This window comes from Leuciscus leuciscus (assembly GCF_965113295.1).
Source record: "Leuciscus leuciscus genome assembly, chromosome: 16".
In the NCBI taxonomy this organism is placed as follows: Eukaryota; Metazoa; Chordata; class Actinopteri; order Cypriniformes; family Leuciscidae; genus Leuciscus; species Leuciscus leuciscus.
In genome coordinates, this window is record NC_138740.1 from 19737195 (window position 1) to 19757744 (window position 20550).

The 20550-nt window shown below is 38.7% G+C and overlaps 1 protein-coding gene across 6 annotated transcripts in view; it reads left to right on the top strand.

Annotated features, from left to right (window-relative positions):
* nrg2a (neuregulin 2a) overlaps positions 1-20550 on the top strand; it is a 90330-nt gene that overhangs the window by 9706 nt on the left and 60074 nt on the right. The gene's annotated exons all lie outside the window — the stretch shown is intronic.

Genomic DNA, 20550 nt, shown 5'->3' on the forward strand with positions numbered 1-20550 from the left:
ATTTGCATGGTCGCGGTTACCCCCGCAGGTAGATATTGCTACTACACCTAATGGGGCATTCACAATAATGTATTCAGACTAAAGCATTTTTTTAAAATTTGATCCAAAATCAATCTTTTTCTAATAATAAAAAAAAGCATTTAAATTGCAATTAATTTATTCATTTTACTAGTAAATATTTTACCAGTGCCCCAGATTTTTTAAGATCTTAAAGTCATGAAATCATATTTGATTATTATGTATTTATTTATTTTAAATTATGCCATGTTGCAGCACAATTATAAAAATGATTTATACGTGCACATCAACTATGCATATTGCACATTTATTATGCTATAAGTCCTGTCCAACATTTTTTTCACAATTCTGGTCACAATTTCTGTTTCACGCTGACTTTAGGATTTAGAAATAAGCTTGACATTACAGCTCAGGATAGTGCACGTTTATGTGGTGTCATCAGCCAATCAGAGTTGTCATTATGTCATTTACCTGCAGCTCCACAGTCATTAGCCACATGATATTTTTTGCTCAGGTGATTGATTCAAAACCTGGCAACAGAACTGAGCCTCTGAGCAAAGATTTGAAGTCATGTACTTCTGCAGAATCCAAGAAAGTGGCAGTTAGATGAACAAGAATGCTATCTTTGTTATTAAGCTACAGAACTTCCTGCTTGAGTGCTACTCAGACAACCAACCTTCTTAGGATGGACTCATTGTAGACCTCATGTTGCCCTGCCACTTTTCAGCACTGCGCTCTTTGTATTCTATCTTCCGGTTTGTATTTCCACAGCATGAAGGTAAGACCTTACGGATTCATTTTAAAATATTCTCGGCCTACTGATATTTGTTATGACATCCGCTTCAAACATTACACTGATAACTATCGTTAACTTTACAATAAGTAAATCTACTTTACTAGCTTTACTCTTCGACAGTGATGCCATAGAAATATTCAGTGCTACCGCAAAAACTGAAGTGCAAAGACAATATTCTAAATATGACTGCACGCTTGTTTCTCTGGCGCACAAGGTCTATAGGGAAAGAGAATCTTGACTGTTTGGCCTCATTCTGTCTGTTTTCCTCTGGAACTTTTCGCCAGCTCATGTCTCCTTATACTGTAGCCCCCATGTGCACTATCATTACTTCTCCCTCTACTTCGGAAACGATCCACCTTCTGTCTCACGATGTGATATCAACATCCACACAGAACAGTTGACAGAGTTCAGAACTTATACTATTCAGTGAACAAACACACCAACTACAGAATGCAGAACTACTCTTAAAATCATATTCTTCATGGTCTGAATGGAGTTTACATTTACAGTAGACCCTAAAATTGCAATGACATCTCACTCACAATGTGTGAATATCATTGCATTTTATAATAAATTCTCTAAACAGACATTTGCTGTTTGTGCACCTTTTGAGACTTTCATATAAAACTTAATGTTCACGTTTTATCTTCTGAGAAGCGACATACTTATCTTGTGATTGTTGCTGTTTGTTGGTGCCTTGTAAATTAGCCTTTAGAATGATTGATTGAATTTTTTTAATGTATTCACATAGAAAAGTTCATTCAAATTCTGATAATATTTCTTAATATTACTGTTTTTTCTGTATTTTTTATCAAGTAAATGCAGCCTGGGTGAGACTTCCTTCAAAAACATTTTTAAAAATCTTATCGACCCCAAACTTTTGAACTTTTTACAAACTTTTTACAAACTTGTGTATGTAAATTATTTAAGAATTGCTGAATTTTTCATAACATAAATACCAATGTCACCCCCCAATGTAATTATATTTATTATAATTTTTAAAGTGTGGCTAAAGTGACCACTTAAGAACTATATTTGGGTCTACTTTAACTTTAAATAGATCATCTGTACATATATTAGGATAGCCAAAGTAGCATAAAAGTAAACCGGTAATGATCCGAATGCCATTCTTTTTTACTGTGGACTTTAGTTCTTAGTATTTTCCCCAGCTTTGCTCTTGTTGTCAAATCCCTTACCATTAGAATCAGACATTTAGTTATTTTTTTGTAAGTGGTTTTGCCTGCTGTTAAAATTTGAGTGTTTTTAATCAATTCAGAGTGGGTACTTTAGATTTCTAAAATTGCAGTTTATGGATTACGGTATTGTTCTCAATGATGGCTTACCTTCAATGCTTTGATTTCACACTGGAAGCTGATAAAAATAAGCATGACAGTGATCATACTGCAAATGGGTGCAAGGTTAGTTATGCTATATATTGTGGTCAATCTGTCTTTAACAAGGGCTACCCTCTTATAATTAAAGTTTTTAATGCACTGGGAATAAATGAATCCCATAATAAAGAACGACCTCCATTAACGTAAGTGGTGCATCATTTTGCTGAAAATGCTGACTTGCACGAGGGTTAACTCCTTACCCACGAAGGTAATAATTTCTGGCTTTAAACACAGTATCTGTGACTAAAGTGACCTTGCTGGGTTACAGTAGTGGCAGAGCTGTCTATCGTGTGATAAATTCAAAGAGCTCTGAAAATAGGCCCACAGGGATTGGATTGTCTGCAGAGTGTTAGAAGGCACAGTGGCGGCAGAGACAAGCCTGCGTAATACCTTGTAATTGACAAGCTGTAAATTTGAGTAAGGGTGTTTTAGGCTCCGGCTGTAAAGGCAGTTGAGTGTGAGCCGTGTTTTTATTGGAACTCAATGTACTGGTGCATTGTGACCATTTGAGAGAGGAACTGCACACCCTTTATGAGTTAACTGCATATTTATATTGGCAATAAGAACATGTTCTGCAAATTACGTTTAAGAACCTAGTACATGCTTCTTTACCCATATGGGTAATAAATACCAGCAAGATGTTATGCGTGGGCAGTGCAAAATATCTGGAGTCAGGTGTAGGATGAGTGTGTTTTGCATTTTACATTCTCTAAGAAGTAGTTATGTATGAAGGAAACACTCAAAGGGAATAATAAATGATTTGCTGTAAGTACAGAATTTAGAACCTACTGTATACTTGTTATGCTATATTAAAATAGATATAATATATAATAGAATGCATCATTGCTCACTATTTGTTTCTTTTTGGCTCTCTGGGGTTTTTCCACAGAAGAAAGGACAGTATTCACCACTTAGAGGCAGTATATGAACAGGATTCTGACATCCCCCAAAAAATTACAAACAGGCCCAAGAGTTTGCACCCTGCAGACATGGTGTTACTCTCATCAAGTCTGACATTAACACACTAGGAAATCATGGCTAATCACAAATGTTTAAATTGCTCTAATGCACAAATAAATCTTGTGCCTCGTTGTCTTGCCATGGAGAATAACATTTAAACTCCTCTGAAACATTTGGCAAGAGTGATATGTGAAAAGACACGTCTGTAAGTCATTAGAGGTCTAAGCAGTGAAGCTGTTGGAACCCTGTTCTGTTTGCTCTGAATTTCTTCTTCATTATTTGTCTGCTGTAAAACCAGAGACTGTAAACCGCATAGACTCCAATCCTGTGGTAGAACGGACCCAATTCCCTCCCAATACTCATCAGTTGCATATCAGGCAATGGTTCTGATAAAAGGTGATGCTATTATATAAACATATGTACATTTCTGCTATTAAATCTGTATCTGTGTCATATACACTACTGTTCAAAAGTACAGAGCACCTAAAGGGACATGGTGATGGAAAAAAAATATGAGATGCAAGGGGAAATATATTTCAATGCTTTTGCGTTCACCCGCAAAATTTTTGCCTTCACCCAAGAAAGTTTGCATTCGCTCACAAAACGTTTGCGTTCCCCAGAGAAACTTTGCATTCGCTCACAAAACTTTTGTGTTACCCTGAGAAACTTTGCATTCGCTCACAAAACTTGTGCGTTCCCCAGAGAAACTTTGCATTCGCACACAAAACTTTTGTGTTACCCTGAGAAACTTTGCATTCGCTCACAAAACTTTTGTGTTACCCTGAGAAACTTTGCATTCGCTCACAAAACTTTTGTGTTACCCTGAGAAACTTTGCATTCGCTCACAAAACTTTTGTGTTACCCTGAGAAACTTTGCATTCGCTCACAAAACTTCTGCGTTCCCCAAAGAAACTTTGCATTCGCTCACAAAACTTTTGCGTTCCCCAGAGAAACTTTGCATTCGCACACAAAACTTTTGTGTTACCCTGAGAAACTTTGCATTCGCTCACAAAACTTTTGCGTTCCCCAAAGAAACTTTGCGTTATTTTGCAAGCGAACTCAAAGTGTGCTAACATTTTGGTAGAGAACGCAAAGTTTCAGGGGGGACGCAAACATTTTGAGAGAGAATGCAAAGTTTCGGGGTGGGATGCAAAGTTTCTGGGGGGACGCAAACATTTTGGGAGAGAACGCAAAGTTTCAGGGGGGACGCAAACATTTTGGGAGAGAGCGCAAAGTTTTTTGAGGGGGGCAAGGTTTCTAGGGGGATGCAAACATTTTGGGAGAGAACGCGAAATTTCTGGGGGGACACAAACATTTTGAGAGGGAAAGCTAACATTTTGGGAGAGAACGCAAAGTTTCTGGGGGGGGGGGGGATGCAAAGTTTCTAGGGAGACACAAACATTTTGGGAGAGAACGCAAAGTTTCTGGGGGAACGCAAAGTTTCTCAGGGGAAACCAAAACATTTGCGAGAGAACGCAAAATCATTGACGCACTTTTTCCAGCCATCTAATTTTTTTCCCTTCACCATGTTCCTTTAGGGGCTCCGTACAAAAGTTTGGGGTGAGTACGATTTATTTTCAATGTTTTTGAAAGAAGCCTCTTATGCTCACCAAAGCTGCATTCATTTGATAAAACATACAGTAAAACAGTAATACTGTGAAGTATTCTTACAATTTAAAAGAACTGTTATTTATATAAAAATGTGATGTACTCCTGTGAAGGCAAAGCTGAATTTTCAGAAAAAAAAATTATAATCTAGGGACAAACCTAACAAAAAAATTTCAAAAAATTTTTTATTTGATTTTATTTGTATTCTGCAGATGTGAGGCAATGCTTTTTTCGGGCGTTGTTTATAATGAATTGACCCGTGTGAGTCAACACAATGTTGAAAGTTGCCACCAAAACAACTCTATCTACAGGATCTTTTCTTGCGAATTTGGCAATTGGCTCTAATTTTCCAGTCTGCTCAGACTTGATTTTTGTTTATGGTTATAAGTGCACTTGGCTTAAATATTCTGAATGCTTTGTTCAGGTTCATTTGACTTAATCAGTTGAGCTGGCAGGTTGGTGACAAAAAAAAAAAAGACGTGTACTTGTGTGGCGAGCAGTAAGCAGTTACTTAGCCGCAGCTGGCATGAACACTGACATCACTATTAGAGGAAGCGGCGATCATGGGAGGTGATCTGGCAAATATTAGTTTTAACTGAACTTCTGGCCCCTTTTTTACAAGACCTTCACTGGGAAAATAAACTGACAGGCTGCTTGAATGTTTAGCTGGGAGTATTTGGGTGGAGGGGCGTCGGGAGTTGACATTTTTGTGTTAGTCTTTGCTGTTTGCTATTAAAATGTTTTCTTTCGCCTTCTATTCAACTGAAAAAATTAGGAATTGGTTCAAGAATGAAACTTTTACACTATAGAATTACACTTTTGGATAAACTAATCCTCTTGGAAAGCATCACTATCACTGCACACAAAACCAGTAATGTGACTTGAAAACCGTTGATTTCTCAACGTATTATGTAGTCATTTCCCTCCCTGTTGCCATGTTTCTTTCCTTATTTTCTGTTGTGGGGAATTCCCCAATATTATCCCTTGTATTGAATAGATTACTCTTTGGAAACGTAGTTTTGCTTGTTTATGCTTGTGATTTTTAGCAATATTACAGAGGCTACATTTGTTCTTAAGTGTAGACTAAACCCAGCTGTCCATTAAACTGGGCTCTCAGATCAGAGTCTCATACGTTCAAGTGCTCATTCTCCACACGTCATCTCCACTAAAAGTAATGTTTGGTAGGTTCCCTGCCTCGAGTGCATTTCTCTCTGTAGTAAATAATGTATCTGGTGCACATGTAATGTAGGCACACATGATAGATGTCATGGCAGGTGAGGCGTTCACAGTGCACAAACTGAGGTTTTTATGCTGTATGAGGATTGGCCAATGACGTCTTGACACTTTTTTCTATCTAATAAGTTATTAAAAATGTATTACTTTCTGTATTAAAATGTTTTTGATATTGTGTGTTACAACTTCACAAAGAAACATGCAAAAAAAGAAAAGGAAGTTACATCATTGAGAGATACCTACAGACCCTCATGACTATTGTGGTCAGAAATATCGTAAAAAAACATAATTTGACCTTTTTTTATGACAAAGTAATGTTAGTTCATGTTGTAAAATGTCATGTGGTGTGACTTCCAAAAATATTAAATATTTGTGAATTCATAATTCATGATATTTGTAAAACAAAATACTTTTTTACCCTTTGTATAAAAAAAAAAAAGAAAGAAAGAAAAATGTATGTACATTCATGTGTATTCAGGGTGTATGGAAAATGTGTTATTATTTTTTACTAAAAGGCTTATTTCACCCTCAAAATGAAAATTCTGTAATTAATTGCTCACCCTTACGTCTTTCCAAACCTGTAGACTTTCGTTCATCTTCGGAACACAAATGAAGATCTTTTTAATGAAATCTGAGAGATTTTTGAGGCAAATATGCTTGAGCTTCCGTTTACCATAAGTGATGTGTGACTTGATGAATGTTTGACTAAGTTAAATCTGTTCATCATATAAAGTGTCTCTTCGGGATTTTTTTACTAAACCACTCAAATCATATGGATTAGTTTTACGGTTTCTTTATGAGCTTTTTGAAGTGTCAAAGGGATATTTACATGGACTGTCAATGGAGGGACAGAAACATCTCTAACATTTCATTAAAAATATCTTCATTTATGTTCTGAAGATGAATGAAAGTCTTATGGATTTGGGACGGCATGAGGGGGTGAGTAAATGATCAAAGAATTTTCATTTTTGGGTGAACTAACCCTTTAATGTTTACACTACATGAGTCATTAAATTTAAACTTTTTCAGAACTCAGCACATGTTCTAAACTGTTATTTTAGTATCGTCGAGATACTATTATAGTTTTTTTCCATTTTATTTCCAAGTATTTTTTTTTATATATCTATTTATTTCAGTTATTTTTTTGTACATAAAGTTAAACTAAATGGAAATGAGAAATGTTGTTTTGGAAAAATAGCTGACATAAATTTAGGTTACACTATTTTAAGGTGTACATTACATTGTACTTACTCAAATAAGTGAGCAATATTAATTAACTAGATGAACTTAGTTATGGTAAGGGTTAGGGTTTAGTTTAGGGTTAAGGTTAGTTACTTGTAATTATGCATAATTTACTGTATAGTAAGTATGTAGTAATGTGTAACTACATCACCTTAAAATAAAGTGTTACCTAAGTTTAAGTTTTGTATACTTTATTTTATTTCAGTTAATGTTTATTTTATTTCAAATATTTTTTTAATGGTCCCTATTTTATTTTGAACTATAATAACCCTTGGTTTAAACTTTCCTTCCTTTTTCAAAATCTGTCCTTTTCTTTGTCATTGACCCTGGCCCCAAACACAACTCCTGTCAGATCTCAGAACATTCATTATGGGTTTGCTCATCTGTAATCATCCAAACACACAGCCTTCCAATAAGGCACAGTAGTTTACAGCCTTGACAGCAAGGAGGAAAAAGAGTGGAGATGTTGAAAGAGAGGAGTATACAATATGTAAATGAGAGTGAAAGAGAGAGGGAGAGATTTTAGCTGAAAAAAAAAGGGCGAAAAAATGCCCCTCTGCTTTCCACCTAGAAGCTGCTCATCAACTATTCATCATTAAGTCTCTGCACTTTTCTACTGCAGTATGGCATGTGTACAATCCTGCCACTCAGGACTCGTGCGTAGTGGTGCTGCGCACTCGTGCACACCGGGGAGGTGACCTCCTGCTGCACCTGCACTTCTCCTTTCCTGGGCTCAGACCGCATGCATGCTTCTCCACACGTGTCTGCAGGACACTGCAGCATCTTCTAACTTGTCATTTCCAGAGGCCTATTAATACGATGCCACGTAGAGCTGCACGATTCTGGATCCTCCCATGATTCTGAACAGACAACTATACCAAATATCGTAATTTACTAGAGGTTCTGACAAAATGTTAATTTCTGCAGTTTTTTATTATTTTTAAATCAGTATGATTCAACGTGTTTCATTACTGGATGAATCAGCGTTTTCTTTTTAAAGGAATCTCTTGAATAATTGACAAATATTTTCTTTTTAACAGTCACTTGTTGCCACCTACTGGTGTAACGATGTAATTGATACAATTATTTGAAGCACCTAGTTACTTTCAAAAGGTGATTTCCTATATTTGATCGCTGTACATCCGTGTTTATCTGAACTGTAAACTTTTATCCCAGTACTTCTGTAATAATTTAATTATTTGTAACAGAAATAACCATACAGTGATGTTGAAAAGACTGTTTGTGAAGCCGTTTCATACCTATACATGATAACTGCTCTCTCTGCCTCAGCGGCAGCACGAACACAGATTTTAATTTTCCGTTTTAAATTTTTTTTTTTTAAGGTTTAATAGACTTGGCATCGCTGTCATTTAGGAATGAGATCGAGTGGGGGTTGGAATCGAGATTGCGTTCTTTTAACGATTAATCGTGCAGCTCTAATGCCACGGTTGCTAAAGACACGGGGTGTGTTTCTGTAAACAATCCCATGAATAGCTGGTGCTTGAAAGCACTTTTTGTGTTGCATGCAAACTATTAGGAATATTTGTATGCTTTTGCATATCGTAGTGCACATATTCTTACATTTGATATTAATCATAGCAGTTAGACAGACATATTTCACTGATCTTTACTTTAAGTTTGTCCTTTTTTCTAGACACCATGGTGCAGTGGTTAACACGCTTGCTACTGTTGAGCTCCTGTGGCTATTTACAGGTTTGTGTTGTATCTTTTTGCATTATATGTGCCCACTTTCTCCACCAACAAAATCCTGTCATTCTTTATTGTAAAACTCTTTAAACAATCAGATATTTCAGGGGAAAGTGAAACAACCTATGCCAAGCCAAGTGACAAAATGAGTCATAAGCAGACCCACATCTGCCATAACTCAATATCACATTAAAATACATATTAGACCTAACTCGAAGGGGGGAAATACAGCCCTCCCAAAAAGGCCTTTTTTCTGTTGTTGCTACTTTTTTGTCAACACTGTCACTGTAACCAAGAACACCATAACATTGTGTTGCATTTGCTTTAATGCTCCTGTATGCATACTGTATGTGTGTACAGCAATCCGGCGTGATATGTGTCCGAAGCAAAACCTGACAAACGAAAGATTCAGGAACAAAGGAGCATAGGAAGGGCGTCCATGTGTTTGTGTGCGAGTGCCAGATAGTTGAAAAGAGGGTCTGCCGACACTCACGTTGCGAGCCTTGCGCTCCACTTGAGGGACGTGTCCGGCCATGTTTGCTGCACACTCCATGCACAACGACCGCCAATGTTTGCTTCCTCAGGTATGTCGTAGGAGTGGATTGATGTGTGTCTTAACATGAAAAGGCTTAAAAACGAATGAATAGTTGTTCTTTTGCTTGTGTTAAGAGGTGGACAGAGAAGGATTTTGCTGTGTGTGATGGGGCAGTAGCTGTCCATAGGGAGAGAGTTTGATGAATGCAGGGACCTGCGTGAGATTGAACACCATTTATCAGGCCTTATTCATCTAAAGCCCAGCCCATTAAATTACACATTTTACTTTACAGCAAAAGTAGAAGCGGTACAGTAAGAGACAATGATCCAAAAAGTTTGTGTGGAAAAGCTTTTACTTGAAATGATGATGAATTGTTGCCTTTGATATCATTATGCAGATGATATGACTTTTGTAATGCATTTCAGTTTACATGAACTTGCAGGAGCACATCCTTAAAATGAATTGAATTGTTGAATTGCGTGTGTGTGCTTTCCTGTGAGTTAAGGAATAAGTGAAGAGATTTTTGCATGTAAACGCTGTGACCCGACATATAAAAAAATTATAATAATACAATAGCTATTATCATTTCAAACAAAATACCTACCTACTTGCTTACTTGCTACAGTTATTTATTACTGTAAAACCATAACAAATGTATGTGTGATCTCTTTCAAAGAAAAAGCTTTCTGAATCTGTCTGTAATTTTTATTTTATTTTATTTATTATTTTATTTTAATTGGGAAAGTACAAAAACATGATTCCAGCCAAAAGCTGAAAAATATACATAGCATATGCTAATTTGCATCTCAGGACCCTAGAGAGGCTTTTCTAAGAAAACTTTTGGCTAATGTAATATACCAAAACATACAGTACATGCATGTATATATATATATATATATATATATATATATATATATATATTCCTAAAAAACAATATATAAATAAATAAACCCATTTTGAGGATATTTCCAACTCTGGCAGCATGAATAAATTATTAAAACAATGTACAGCTCTGGTTTGTTTTAAACCAGCTCTTAACCATCATTGTGAAAGGCTTTATATCATGTACTGCTTTAATTTCAATTGGCATCGTGTTCCAGAGTTGGAACCCTTTACAGAAACAGCTTTTTGCCCTTGTGTGGTTCTGCAGAAGTCAATCCTCCACCTGCTGTACTCCTGCCGGTTCTACTATTATTATCCTGTCAGTTTACATAGAACCAGTGGTGCCTTTTTGTGCAAACATTTAAAAATCTATTTTATAGAGCATATAACAAATTTATGCAATTTGTAAAACTAATAATATTCCGTTTTTTTAAAATATGTCAGTGATGTTTTTGATGATTTGGCTTTTAATCCATTATTCTTAGAGCCTGAGTATACAACATCTTAAGAACTAAAGTAATTTATTTCATACTGTAAAATACTGTAATACAGTAAGAAATACGAGACAAAATCATAGCATGCGTAAAAAGACGAGCTGCATGATTTGAGATATAATGTCTTATAAGATAAAACAGTTAAGATTAATCCTTACCATTATTAAAACAGTTTTTGTTTACCAAAATTTAAGGTGTGAATCTAAAACAAACCTAAAACCTTAAACTCGTCTACCTCCTCTATTTTTTTTGCTATGTACCCTTTCTTTTTTTCTTTTTGTTTTCTATTAGAAAAACACATTACAAATGTTTTCTTAACAATTAAAGTGAGATGATTTTCCTGGAGCCACATGGATATCCTCTCGATATGTTCATTGAAAAATCCTGCAGCTTTGCAGCAGATGACTTATCAGATGTGTAAATTGCGGTATCATCTGCATTTATTTTACATGATTTATGATGATCTAAACAAAAGTGTCTGCTAAATGCATAAATATTTATTGTTTGGAAATGATTTATATTTAATTAAAAAAATAAAAATAAATTGCAACCACATTCCACCTCAGCAAATGCTTTGAATGCTATAAAATTGGCAAGACAAAAGTGCATCCTTTTCCATCACAGAATGCTATTGAACAAATGCATAATATGAGTGCTGAAATTGTTCATGACTTTCAGAAGACTTGACTTGAACATTGTTTGTAGACAAATTAAACTAGTGAATGCGAAACATGTGGTCTGAGAAAGTATAGAGCCAAACATGCTTATAGTTGAAGAAACACTCTTATATTCTCATGTTGCTGACAGTGTGACTGTATAAATTTAACAACAACTATAAAATGCCACCCGGGTATTTTGGTGAAAACTATGGTTGCCATAGCAATTTTTCATAAGGGCCTATTAGGTCACAGGGTTTACCATACGAGAATCTCTTCAGCGACGTGTTTGTGGAATCTGTTGTTTACGTGGAATAATTAATCCAGTAATTATGAGGGCTTTGGGAGGAAATGTGACGTGGATGCTTTTCCTTTCACACTAGTCACAGCATGTCAACAACACTCATATTCCCTAATGGTTTTTATCGTGTTGTTTTGGCTCCGTAGCTCTCATTTCAGTTTTTCCTCTCTCTTTCACTTTTTTCATATTCATAGTCTTTTCTCTTTTTTTAGCACCCTTTCTTATCACAAACTCCGTATTTGTGAGGTGAGAGTCACCTGTGTTCCACTGTGCAGAGCAAGAGGTGAACTCATTGCAGTTGGCTGGAACTGTTCCCAGAATACGTTGTCATTGAACAAGTTGCCAGGAAGAAAGTAGATGCATACAGGGTGATTGCCTTCTCTCCTTGTTTCAAGATGCTCTCTGGCATTATTGTTGCTTGGAAAGCTGTTTGTTGGGTTTATCTGAAGTGAAAAAAAGAGAGAAAGAAAACATTCCAGTGATTTAAACAGACATCGATTGAGATATTGCCTCTGTATTGATTTAGCTCCAGTTGTAGATCTTGAGCATTGGCTTGAGCCAAGTATCTGGGCAAAGGTTGTACATGTTCAGAGTGTCAGCAGAGATACAGCTTACGGTAAGTCTTGCTTTCATTCCTGTCTTATATTAATCTCTGGCTGTGTTGCTGATGTCATGTTGAGTGGCCCAGACTCAGGAGTTCAGGAGTGCGTCTATCTCCCCGTACAAACACACGCTCTTTCCGTCTGGTCTCTCTCATATTGTTGTTGAAAGATAGTTGGGACTGCAAAAATAATTTTCTTAATCAGTATTTATTTGACAAATATCTAAACATCTTTAAAACAGTTACATACGTTTTTTTAAAAGGGAATTATCTAGGTTTATGCTTAAAAACAGAAGAGCAAGCAAATAAAAATGTTATGCCCTTACTGAAAAATTGGTGTGCACAGTGGTGGCTTTGGAATTTTTACTCTTTGCGAGTGCAATGTGTATGTGTGTGCATATTTTGCTAATATTTTTATTCTCTGGATGCTGTGGAATGCAAATTCTCTCCCCCGCGTGGTCCATCAGAGAGGAGAAGTGAGCCAAGGTCAGGGACATTTAGGGCTGAACGCGCCATATCCCACAAACAAAACTGCTCTACACACAACCTCCATCGGCCCAGCATTCCCAAACCTTCCCTCGCAGTTTGTCGTGTTTCCATGAATTCTATGCTGCATCTCAGTTTTGCCTTGGCATCAGCTTTTATCTAGAGTGCAGTATGTTGTATGTCTTATGTCCAGTTCAATTTCGTCTTGCATTTTTATCTATTTATTTATTTCCAATCACTTTATTTATTTTACCCAGACAGCAAAGAATAGCCATTTGAAGACGATGACTGATGAGGGACTGAGTCCGAATGAGTCCGTGCGCTTCTGGCATGCAGTGTTGCTTGTCGTTGAAACAGCAGGGAGCGTATCTGTGACCGGGCCGTCTGCCTGTCCCATTGACATGGCACAGTTGCACTCCGGGTTTCCTGTAATCCCTCCTCCCAAAAGAGCCGGAGCATGGAGGGGCCGTCCTGCCACTCGTACCCCGGGGCCACACACTTGATCTCTCACCAGCTCTCCCCTCAAATTATCTGAGGCCCCTCCGAAAGAAAACCTCAAGCCGTTGGTTTTAACCAGCCGAGCCCCAGAGGACGCTTGCCGCTAGCAAAACTCTGTGTTTTTCAGGAAGGCTCTGCTACGCTGGAAGAGAAATTGAGAGATAAGCTGGGCCCTTGATAAGACACAGCTCTTCTCGTAGAAGCGAAAACAGAAATGCAAATGATTGGTGTGTGTGTGTGTGTGGTAGTTTGGGGGGGACATGTGTTTTTTTGGCAAGCATAGAGACTTTTGGCTTCCTCACTGTGACATGTTTGTGCTCTGCTCTGCGTACATTCTCCAGATAAAGGACGAGCTGAGAGCGCGCAAGGAATTTGATTTGATTTGAAGAATGCGGAGCTGGGAGCGGACGTGTGTGTCTTTGTGTGCGGAGGGGTATTGATAAGAAATGGACCCTTTCCCATGAGCATCCATTTCTTCTCTCCTTCCTATCAAATCCTAGCAAATGTCACTACGCCAGTTGCCTTTTTTTACAAACTAGACCTGGAAGGGCAAAAGAAAAAAAAAGAGCGTGAGTGCATGTTAGTACGCTTGCATGTTATACGCTTTCTGCCGTATACACATGTATACATTTGTCATTTGACTGGTGTTTGGCTGGTTACGCATTGGCCCGTTCCGAAGGCATGCGAACATCATGTGTATGTGTTTGTGTTAACGCTGCAACGGTGATGTGGGCGCTTGTTTGTTAAACTGCGTGAGAGTGTGTGGGAGTGTGTTTGTCTGTTCTCTTGAAACCGAGAGATAGAAAGAGAGCAAAAACATGGATGGAGTAGATCTCTCCCTGACACTATCTCAAAAACAATCTGTCGCACACTCGGGTGAGACTCTAATGTATCATCCAAAGACTGCGGTAGATCTGAGTGCCACATATTGAAGAGACTTGAATAACTGTCATACTGGATGGAGACAAAAGCCTACCACAAATATAAAAAAAACATTCACAAATTAGACTATTGTTGGCATAGAGTAAAAGTATAGCGATAGAAAACTTATAGTGGTTAGCATACTGTAGCTCAGATAATTTGGTGTTGGATAAATATTTTAGGTGAATGCCAACTGTTTTGGCAAAAATCAAAGCATAGTTTGATACATTGTTAAAGGATAAAAAATTTAACTGGACTGTTAAAAATGCCCCCAAAAGTAAATGCTATCATCATTTACTCATCTTCATATCATTCCATACCTGTATGAAAGTTGGTCTACAACAACATTAGACCCCACTGAATTTCACTGAATGAACAATAAATAAATAAATACATACATAAATAATGATGAGAGTTTTTGGGGGGACTGTCCCTGTAATATCTCTTCTGTAACTAGAGTAGAGGCATGTTAGATTACTATGGTCTTTTTGTCAGGAGAAGAATCAGAAAAGCCATTCTCCATTTGATGTCATAATTGTCTTGGAGAAATATATATATTTGTATTATTTTTCTTTCATACAGGGTGTCATATTTACACAAATGCTGTAGGGATAGAAATAGACCTTGGCCAGACTATATATCTACATCCCTCACAGCCTTGTTTTTGATTGCATCAAATTACATTTTGAAAATACCCTTATTAAGGTCTAAGATTATGATCCTAATCAACAATGATGGTACAAACAGAGGATGAGCCACACTATCATGACGTGCATCTATGAGGATCTTGGATTAGGTTAGTAAACCTTAAACAAGATGTGTAACTTGTTGTCGTGTCTTTGACTTCATTCCATTAGGCTTTACCTGTGTTTGTTTGTACTGTCATAGCTCTTAGCAGACACGTGAAAACCTCTGTGATCCGATGCCCCTCGGTTAGCGTAAGCTGTGAAAAGCCACCCACAGCACTTGCCAGGGCTAAATTGTACCCTATTGGCTGCCGTGTTGCTATGCGTATCGCTATATGTCCTTTCTGGTGAAATGAATCTTTGATACATTGAGCACTCATCAGAGAGACACTCTGATGGGGATGCATACCAGCCAGCCTCTCTGCCATCCTTTCATTCATAAATCATTTAAACACTGACTGGATTGATTTGCCATTGCAGTGTGTGGAAGGCAGGGTATACAGTAGGGGCGGGGCTAAACGGTGGCAGCTCTGATTGACAGCTGTGTGATGGGACAACCTGACAGCTTAAAAAGTGAGCAGTTGGAATCTCACTCTGCCTGTGAAACATTCTCTCTCTTGCCGTCTTTCTAACTGCTGCCTGCTTCTCTCGCAGCAGTGTTTCCCTGCGGACTAAGCAGCATGGACGTCTCTGTTTTCATGTGGTGCAATGTCTCTCTCTCTCTATCTCCTCCCTTGTTCTGAATGGTTTCCATGGTGACAGCTGTGCACAGTGGAAACGGTGCAGGGCTGAATTCACATCATCTCACCATTAACCACCTGAACGTATACGCATGCACACGGGTCAAGCTTCTTTACACGCAGTGCAGAAAGCTTACGCACATAACCACTTGTACTGAAACATATGCAGGTTGCCTGTGAACAATCTCTAGTCTCTGTTGCATGCAAAGCTTGCAATCACTCACACTCATTCTGCCTTTTCATTCGCACGTCTTATTGCTTGTGGTCATAAACACAGATGGTTGTTTACTACAACACATATGGCTGTGTGGTTAGAAGTTCAATGGCTCATCTGCCCGAGATTTGACCACTGCAGTGGTCCAAGAGGGTCTTTCTGACTTTGATTTGTCAAGCTTTTGTAAGTGCCCCGAGACATCCTGTCTTGGACCCCACACTCTGCTTGTGCGTAGACAAGGGCACCTGGAACCACAGATCCTTCCTTTACCATTACGGATGTGTGTGATTTTTCAATGAGATTTACCTTCAAAGAGATTGACTTGAGATTCAACCCTTTTCCGACCTTTAAGGAGCTCCGCATTAGAAACATGCCATGCTCCCAGGCACCGGGCCTGGGCACCATGATCGTTTACAGATGATCTACATACAGACTAGTTCAAGCTGTCTTTAAAATGTAGGGAGGGCACAGACTTGGGCCTGATTGTGCACATCTGCATCCAATGATATTGTGTACACGTCTTATTTAGAATCAGCACCCCATTGTGGATGACAATCCCCACAGTTCCGTCCATCAAGGTACTACCTAACGCAATACTTCAGCAATGTGTCGAAATCGACAGTACATCTACGATTTCTCCACTTTATCCTTGCCTCTGCAGTGCCTCTGCACCCCCCGGGTGCACTTGATTCACCTCTGTCAAGTCAACAGGCGAGTGTTAAACGCAGGGATCTGCATCCCTTTACCTCCCACTCAGATCCACCATCTCCCCACACACACACACACACACACACACACACACACACACACACACACACACACACACACACACACACACACACACACACACACACACACACACACACACACACACACACTATGCCCTAGGAGAAACACACTGATCTAAACAACCAGATGGGTGTTTAAAACCATTAGGTCTCCAAAGATAAACTAGCCAAGCTTGTGAAATGCCAGTAGTGTCTCGGGGCGGTATATATTTGTGATGGTGTGCAGGTACTGCGGGAGGTTGGTAGAGGGGGAGGTGGGCTACACTTATCCGCTGTGATCTTTGAGGAAGTTAAAGGGGGGATGCAGCAAATTGCATGGGGCCTGGTGAGGGTAAAGGAGTGGGACTGATCCAGGAAAATCCAATCAAGGACTTTTAAGGGGGTGGCTCCACATTCTCTTTATTTACTCTTAATGTCAGGCATCCCCACCCACCCGATCAGAGCAGCGAGTGCCTTGGGGCAACCTAAGTTGAGAAACAGCAGATGCTTTTTAATGGAGGAAAAGAGGAATACTTTGAGAGATTTCCAAGAGAGGGAAAGAGAGTGGGAGACGGATGGGAATGACAGAATAGAACAGGGAAAGCTTGACAGTGCCCCTATTTTTGAGAACTATCTCCTGTATTGTTTTTGTTTGAATGGCTGTCATTACGGCGAGCAATCCGTCCATACAAATGCTTGTCAGTCTTTTATTTCACCTTGAGCTGGAGGGCTTTGTGCTTCTTGCCAGTTGGGTGGTTCACAGCAAAAATAAAGCAGAGCAAGTGGCTGATACACCCATTTTTTTTTCTCTTTCTCCTCCTTTTGTTCGGTAACAGCATATTGCAACATAGCACTGGTGGTATTGTATACCGTGATGTCAGCTCCACCCACCAGAAATGCTCAATACCTGTGTAGTAAATGTAATGTATTCACTTATGCTGTACGTCAGGGCATATCTAACACAGGAGCCTTACTGCATTTCAAGGAGGATAATAATCTTTTAAGGGAGTTCCTCTTTGAAATAAAAACACCTGTATTCGGATATCTCACACTTCTGCATGTATACGTACACACACATAGGTGCCAGAGAGGAGAGCGCAGGTCGGGTGACAAGTCCCATCATGCCTGGCTACGTAGGGAGGGTGACCCACACATTGCGCTCAGTGTCATTACCATTGACAGATTCACTCACCACAAGGAGGTTGTCGTGAGGGAAGCACTTCCAGATGCACACACACACACACACACACACACACACACACACACACACACACACACACACGTATGCACACACACACACTGTTTATGCCTACAACGTGGTCCTTTCATCTTCTCTAAAGTGAAGGTTTGCACTGCAAAGTCAGATGTGTTGGGACATGCCAGTTAACGCCCCCCCACCCCCTTGTGCACACACACACACACACACACATACAATCCCATCAGCTGAATGATGACATGGCTATGATGAGGGTAGAGTCATGAGAGGCCCCATGGCGAGGTCCTGATACCACAGCAAGTCCTGTGAATCACTTCGTATGGGACGTAATCCTCCACTTCCCCCATCATGGTTTCATTCTCATCACCATCTTCACATCCTTCTATTTCTGCTAGCACAACCCTGAACTGTTTACCTTTCCTTCATGTTGATGAAACATTGCTCTGTGGAATCATGAAATGGCTCTATTTTTGGGATCAAGGTGCAGGTTCCTTGATGGGTGTTTTTAGATGACATGATTCTTTTGTTGCAGAATGATATGGAGAGGTTTGTTTACAGAATGACATCATGTCAGATAGATGTTTGCCTTGATGCATCTTGCACGATTAGAATGGTGATACAAGTATGTTTTGAGGAAACCCTTATAAAGACACTTTTGATACTATATCTTGCGTCTCTTATCTAATCTTTGGTGCCTTGCTTAGAGGCACAACGATACCACATGCAATCAAAGGGATTTGAACCCGTAACACTGTTGCTGTTGGCATTAATGTTATCTGAGCTTAGCACTCACCATTTGATTGAAGTGGAAAATGTGTCTTCTAAACTAGTAATTCTTTAAGTGTATCGTCATTGTTTGTTATTTGAAAATTGCATTCCACATGGGTCATGACATGACATAACCTGTATGTTATAAAGCTCACAATTCATAGGAAACTTGTCAGTATTAGTCACAAGGGATAAGACAGAGAATTGAATGAGTTGTACTGTGATGTGTATTTCATTTGCTGCACATCGTAGAGTTCAGTGCTCTTGAACATCTTTCATTCCAGTGCTGGTGTCATATAAACGTCAGTTCAGCTGTTTTTCCTGTTTAGCTCTATATTCCTCCCTAGTAATATTTTTTGGAGAGGGGGTATGATGGCCTCTGATATTTTCATTTCAAGAATCATGTGACTGGCTTCCAGCCAACCAGTGCCCCAAGCTTTTGGATGGACCCTTTAAAACGGTCCATGTGGAACTGCTAGATTTATACCAGATTTATTCCCATAACTGTAGTTTAGATTTTTGCACATTTCTTTCTTTTATTTTTACTCATTATCTTCATAAAGGAAGCAAGGATGCTTTCTACCTTCCTGTCTGTCTTCCTGTCTTTCCTTATTTCTTTCATTATTCTGTCCATCATATCTTTTTGCCTGTCTTCCTTTGTCTTTCCTTTTTATTAACCTTCCTGTATTTTTCTTTTTTCCTTCCTTCCTGTCTGTCTGTATTCTTCCTGTGTTTCCTTCTTTTTCATTCTTTCATCCTTCATGTCTTTCTGCCAATCCTTCCTTCCTTCCTTCCTTCCCCTCTTTCTCTTTTCCTAACCTTACTGTATTTGTCTTCTTTCCTATCTATCAGTCTGTCATCTGTATGTTTGTCTTGTTCCTGTCTTTTTCTGTCGCTTCCTTCCTTCCTTCCTTCCTTCCTTCCTTCCTTCCTTCCTTCCTTCCTTCCTTCCTTTTTCTTAAATCTGTTTGTCTGTTTGTCTTCTTCCTGTGTTTCCTATCTTTCATTTCTTCCTTCTTTCCTCTCTCTTTTCCTAACTTTGCTGTATTTGTCTTCTTTCCCATCTATCTGTCTGTCTGTATGTTTGTCTTGTTCCTGTCACTTCCTGTCACTTGCATCATTCCTTCTTGCCTTCCTTCCTTTCTTCTTTCCTTCTTTTCTTTTTTCTTAAACTTTTAGTTTTTCCCCTTCCTTCCTCTCTGTCTGTTTGTCTTCTTCCTGTTTTCTATCTATCTATCTATCTATCTATCTATCTATCTATCTATCTATCTATCTATCTATCTATCTATCTATCTATCTATCTATCTATCTATCTATCTATCTATCTATCTATCTATCTATCTATCTGTCTGTCTGTATATTTGTCTTGTTCCCATCGCCTTCCTTCCTTCCTTCCTTCCTTCCTTCCTTCCTTCCTTCCTTCCTTCCTTCCTTCCTTCCTTCCTTCCTTCCTTCCTTCCTTCCTTCCTTCCTTCCTTCCTTCCTTCCTTCCTTCCTTCCTTCCTTCCTCCCTTCCCTTCCTTCCTTCCTTCCTTCCTTCCTTCCTTCCTTCCTTCCTTCCTTCCTTCCTTCCTTCCTTCCTTCCTTCCTTCCTTCCTTTTTCCTAAACTTTTAGTTTTTCCTTCCTGTCTCTCTGTTTGTCTTATTCCTGTTTCCCATCTTTCCTTTCTTCCTTCTTTCCTGTCTTTCCATTTTCCTAACCTTACTGTATTTGTCTTCTTTCCTATCTATCTGTCTGTCTTTTCCTGTCTCTTACTTTTTCTTTCTTTCTTTCTTTCTTTCTTTCTTTCTTTCTTTCTTTCTTTCTTTCTTTCTTTCTTTCTTTCT